The sequence below is a fragment of the Mandrillus leucophaeus genome, unplaced genomic scaffold (genome assembly GCF_000951045.1).
Source record: "Mandrillus leucophaeus isolate KB7577 unplaced genomic scaffold, Mleu.le_1.0 Scaffold797, whole genome shotgun sequence".
Taxonomy (NCBI): domain Eukaryota; kingdom Metazoa; phylum Chordata; class Mammalia; order Primates; family Cercopithecidae; genus Mandrillus; species Mandrillus leucophaeus.
This window is the reverse complement of record NW_012108663.1, coordinates 553,749-559,748: the sequence shown is the minus strand read 5'-3', so window position 1 is coordinate 559,748 and position 6,000 is coordinate 553,749.

Genomic DNA, 6,000 nt, shown 5'->3' with positions numbered 1-6,000 from the left:
GTACTTTATAAAAAACAGAAATTTATTTCTAATAGTTCTGGTGACTGGAAAGTCCAAGTTCAAGACACTGACCTGTGCTGAGGGCTTTTTTTGTTGCAGCTTCACATGATAAAAGGCAGAAAGGCAAAAGAGGACAAACACTGTGTCCTCACATGGCAGAATAATGGAATGGAAAAGAGTAAACTCACTTCAACAAGTCCCCCCACCTTTTTTGTTTGTTTGTTTGTTTGTTTTTGAGATGGAGTCCCACTCTGTTGCCCAGGCTGGAGTGCAGTGGCATGATCTCATCTCACTGCAACCTCCGCCTCCCAGGTTCAAGTAATTCTCCTGCCTCAGCCTCCTGAATAGTTGGGATTACAGGCACTTGCCACCATGCCTGGCTAATTTTTGGTTTTTTTAGTAGAGACAGGGTTTCACCACGTTGGCCAGGCTGGTCTCGAACTCCTGACCTCAAATGATCCACCCACCTCAGCCTCCCAAAGTGCTGGGATTACAGGCGTGAGCCACCGTGCCCAGCCAACAAACCCTTTTTACAGCAGCATTAATCCATTTATGAGGATAGACCCTTCATGACTTAAACATCTCCCCAAAGGCCCCACCTCCAAATACTATTGTATTGGGGATTAAGTTTCTAGCACATGAATTTTGGAGAATACATTCAGGTTACAGCAGTATCTTTCTAGGAATTTGTTCATTTCATCTATGAAATGTGTTGGCTACAGTTATTGATATTTCCTTATAATCATTTTTAAGGTTGGTAATGATGCCTCTCTTTCATTCCTGATTTTAGTAATTTGAACCCTCTCTATTTCTACTTCAGTCTAACTAAAGGTTTGTCAATTTTGTTGACGCTTTCAAAGAAAATTTTTTAAATCACTTTTCTCTATTGTTTGCTACTCCTTATTTCATTCATTTCCATTCCAATCCTTATTCTTCCCTTCCTTCTCCTTGTTTTAGGTTTAGTTTGCTCTTCTTTTTGCTAGACTAATACTGCCAGTTTTCTTGCCATGTCATTCTGGGTAAGTTACTCCATCTCTGAGAGCTTTAGTTCCCCATTTGCAAAATACTAGGACCTACCTCTTCATAGGTTGTTGAGAGGATAAAGTGAGATAATGCTGAAGTACTTGGTGCTGAGCCTGGCACAGAGTCAGTGCTTAACAAATGGTAGCTTTTATTGCTTGTTTGTGCCAGGTCCTGTACTTGGCGTTTCATCCATGTTATGCTGCAATTATGCCCCATGACGTCTTGCAAGAGTGGAATCAATTAGAAGACTTTAAAAATATCTTTTACTTATGGCCAACCCAAGCACATTTGAAATCTAGAAAATGGGGTAAACCATTTCTCCACTGTTACTAGCTGATAGTCTTTAGTCCATAGATCTGCCTCAAATGGGTGCTTGGAAGGCTCTCATTCCTGGGTACCCCTCCCTCCTTCTTTTGTTACTCCTTTGCCCCCACCCCCACTTCCACCCCCAGGGTCCTTGCACTATTCTGCTACCACCTCTTGTGGTCAAGGATGGTGAGATCAATTGGTCTCTTATGGCCAAAATCAGTGGGAAGAGCTCCTGGCTCTGGAAGGACAGGGGAACCCCTCATTCTTCAGATGAAGCACATTCCAGACCAGTAAACCACTCTATTGCTTCTATCCATTCCCCCTCTGAAAAAAAAAAAAAAAAAGTCAATACATTGTTACAATAAATGGCTTCCACATGTGAGGTAAACATAGGGAGGAATGATTGGATGACTTATGATATGAAAAGACTTCTCACCAGGAATAAGAACAGTGAAGTGCAAGCATCCTAGTGGAACCTTTTGCACCCTTGCTAAGAAGAATACTGCAACATCCCCTCAGTGAGTTGGGAGCATCAGGTGGATGTCAGGGATCTTCGCACACCAGGTAGCAGCTAGTCACATGAGATAAATCTTCACTGAGCATACAAGCTAACTCTATGCCAGTCATCACATTGGACTTCCCAGCATCCTTTGAGGGGCACTGTCTCTGAATTCTCCAATCAGATACTAAGAAATCTTTTTCTCAAGAATACTACTAGCCACATTCTTGTCGCAGAAACATCTCCCAGTTCCACAGGCTCCAACTCTGAGATGTCCAGATGATAGTTTCTGGGAGGAAGCTTATTAATTCCCGGAGTCTTGGAGAGAGCTGCCTACTCCTATCAAAGACTGAGGTAGTCATGGGGTCCATGTGATGCTCAAAAGTTGTTACATGCACCCCACTATTTGTTCCCACAATCTCCTCTCTTCAGCAGCTTTGACAAGAAACAACTAATCTGATCACTATTATTATTGCCTGGAGCTGGGAGTATCCCCTATCCTGATTACTTCCCAGATGAGTAGATATTGTTATAAACCATTATGTCAGTGGTTCTCAAGGTGTGGCCTCCAAACCAGCAACATTAGCATTCACCTGAAAAACTGCTGGAAATGCAAATTATTGGCTACATACCACACCTATTCAATCAGAAATCCTGGAGTGGGCCTCAGCCATCCGTGTTTTAACAATTCCTCCAGATGATACTGATGCCTGCTTGAGTTTTGAAAACCATTGCATTATGGGTTCGACTCCTATTCCTTCTTCCAGTTGTATTTTGTAAAGTGGCAAGCATCCTGACCAGTTCATTACCAGATACAAAATTGCTGTCTGGCAGTACAGTAGCTTATGTCTAACCAGGACTTTCAAATGTAGCAAAATCTGATCTCTGAACAGGCATTCAGGTGTCCTACACAGGTATCACAGTGTTTTTCTTTTGTGTCAGTGGTGCTGTGTTGCCACCATCACTTGCCTATCAGCAGCTGGGAACTTATCCCTTAGCACATATGCAAACTTGGCTCTTATCTGCTCATCTGGGCCCTTGCCACTGATGTCAAACAGATCCAATGGCCAGATAGGACTCTCTTACAAATATCAAAAAGGAAAGCGGGAGACCAGGGGCATCCCCTTCATAGCATTATGTGCATGAACTCAAAAGCCCATATACCCATTCTACCTGTCTCTGTTATGCCCAGAGGATCCCCAATATATTTTTTAAAGTTCTTTAAATCTCAATTCGGGGATTCTTTGGATAATGATAAGAATATTTTTCACTTTTTGACTTCTGCCCATTGAAGCAGTTCCCATAACAACCAACTCTGAAACTCTCTCTTGGGCAGAATGTATCCAAGCAAAACATTCCTCCCAGCACTCTTGTGATGTCGTGGATGCTCTCTGATTCCAGATAAGGTTCACTGGGCAAGACAAGTAGCAAAACACAATTATGTTGTCCAGGTGATATTTATTTTATTCTAGAGGAAAAAAATCTACTAATTCTAAGGGTTTGGAGGGCTTATTTATTTTCAAATGGGCTATTTGCATGGTCAGTGATTTTACTGAATGCTTGAGATGCAGGTATCACATTTTATTTGAACTCCCTTGGTTATTTTGGGCCACAGAAAATTAACTCTATATCTATTCCCTCCCCGAAGTGTCTATTGTCATGTATTCTACAGAGTACCATAGGGTCATATTTCTGAGGTCATTCAAAATGCACTTCTACACCCCATTCAAGAGTACTGTAATACCTTATGCAATACTCTATTCATCGGGGGCACTTTGTGCCTTTCTTGGAACCTAACACTTATGCTTTGGGACAAGTGTTACATTCCACCAGAAGGGCAGTTCCCCTACAGCCTGCAGCTCCAAATTATACCACTGAAATGTATCCTTTCCCCATCAGGGGAAGTGAGACTAGCTGAAATTCACAGAATTTATAACTGCTCTGGGCACAGGCTACAGGAGTACCTTAGGCTTGAAGTCTTGCCCTTCCTATTCAGGGAAGCAGCCTTTTTTTTCCATCACAGATTGTTTGTATCCCTTTGCTAGATGTGGTGTTAATGTCTACCAGGTGTGCTTTGTAGAAAACAGCTCTTCCATCTCTGTTACACACCAAATTGATAATAAGTACTGCTCAGGCAACCACTGAGTAGCATTCAATTTAGTACCCTTAAAGACATATGTTAGAGAATTGATATCCACTCAAATTCTGAAGAGTAAAGATTTATCCACGATTTTTCACTTCAGGCTGAAAACTCAAGTTTTCCTTTTTGAAAAAACATTAATTTTATTTTAAGTTCCAGGATACATGTGGAGGACGTGCAGGTTTGTTATATAGGTAAGCTTACGTGTGCAATGGTGGTTTGTTGCACCTATCAATCCATCACCTAGGTATTAAGCCCCACATGCATTAGCTGTTCTTCCTGATGCTCTCCCTCCCCCTACACCCCCGACAGGCCCCAGCGTGCGTTGTTTCCCCTCCCTGTGTCCATGTGTTCTTATCGTTCAGCTTCCACTTATAAGTGAGCACATGCGGTGTTTGGTTTTCTGTTCCTGCGTTAGAAACACAAGCTTTTCTAATTACTTGAGTTGTGTGCTTACTCTATCAATTTTTAAACTTTCTTATTTTCTAATAAATGTCTTTATGGCTATAACTTTATTTCTGAGTATGCTTTGGCCCAGTAAATTTCCTCCTTAACCCATTAATTGTTTAGAATATGTTCTTAAAGGCCGGGTGTGGTGGCTCACGCCTGTAATCCCAGCACTTTGGGAGGCTGAGGCAGACGGATCACAAGGTCAGAAGATTGAGACCATCCTGGCTAACACAGTGAAACCCCGTTTCTACTAAAAATACAAAAAATTAGCCAGGCGTGGTGGCGGGCGCCTGTAGTCCCAGGTACTCGAGAGGCTGAGGCAGGAGAATGGTGTGAACTCGGGAGGCGGAGGTTGCAGTGAGCCGAGATCGCACCACTGCACTCCAGCCTGGGCGACAGAGCAAGACTCTGTCTCAAAAAAAAAAAAAAAAAAAAAGAATATGTTCTTAAATACCTAAATGTATGGCTATCGTCATGGTCTAAATGTTTGTGACACCCGAAAATTTGTGTGTTGAAACCTAATCACCAATGTGATAGTATTGGAAGGTGGGACCTTTGAGAAGAGATTTGATGAGTACCCTCATAAAAGAGGCCCCAGACAGCTAGCTACCCTCTACCACCAGGTAAGGAGACAGTGAGAAGGCACTGTCTATGAACAAGAAAGTGGACTTTCATCAGACCCAATCTGCTGGCACCTTGATCTTGGAATTTCCAGCCTCCAGAACTGTGGGAAATAAATTTTTGTTGTTTATAAGCTACTCAGTATATGGTACTTTGTTAAAACACCCAAACAGACTAAGACAGATATTTGTCTTTTTATTTCTTATTTTTAAATTTGTTGCATTGTGCTCAGTAAATATGGTCTGTATACAATAAATTTTAAAAATTTTTATCAAGATTGGCAATTTACATGAACACTTCATATGCACCTGAAAATAATATGTATTTTTAACTGTTGGGTACAAAGTTTTATATCTATATACATAAATGTATGCACATTGTTTATACCATCAAGCCTATTAATATTATTAGTCAATACCTCTCTATTCTTAATTATTCTTTATCTAGTGATCTTTCCATTTCTGAGGTATGCTAAAGTCTCCCACGTTGATTGTAGAATCATAAATTTCTCCTTGTAATTATTGTTTTATATATTTTGAAACTACTTCCTTAGGTGCATATGATTTTCTGCCTCTATTATATCTTCCTGGTAAATTGTTCCTTTATTCGATTTGAAATTTCCCTCTTTGTCCCTTTAATGCCATTTCATCTACTAATAATAATGCTTTCTTTTTGTTAATATTTGTCTAGCATATCATTTTCTATCCCTTTATATTTTTAACCTTCCTGTGTCATTTTATTTAGCTGTTATTTGTCTTCTATACTCAAGCTAGAACATCTGTGATTTAATAGATGAATTTAATTTCTTCACGTATATTCTTATTACTGATATGTTTGGACTTAAATCTGTCTTGTTTTGTATTTTTCTATTTACCTTGATTTCTCTTTGTTTCTTCTGTACTGAAGAAATGATTTTCTTTTTTCATAGTTCCTCTTCTGATTTGAAACCTAAACATTT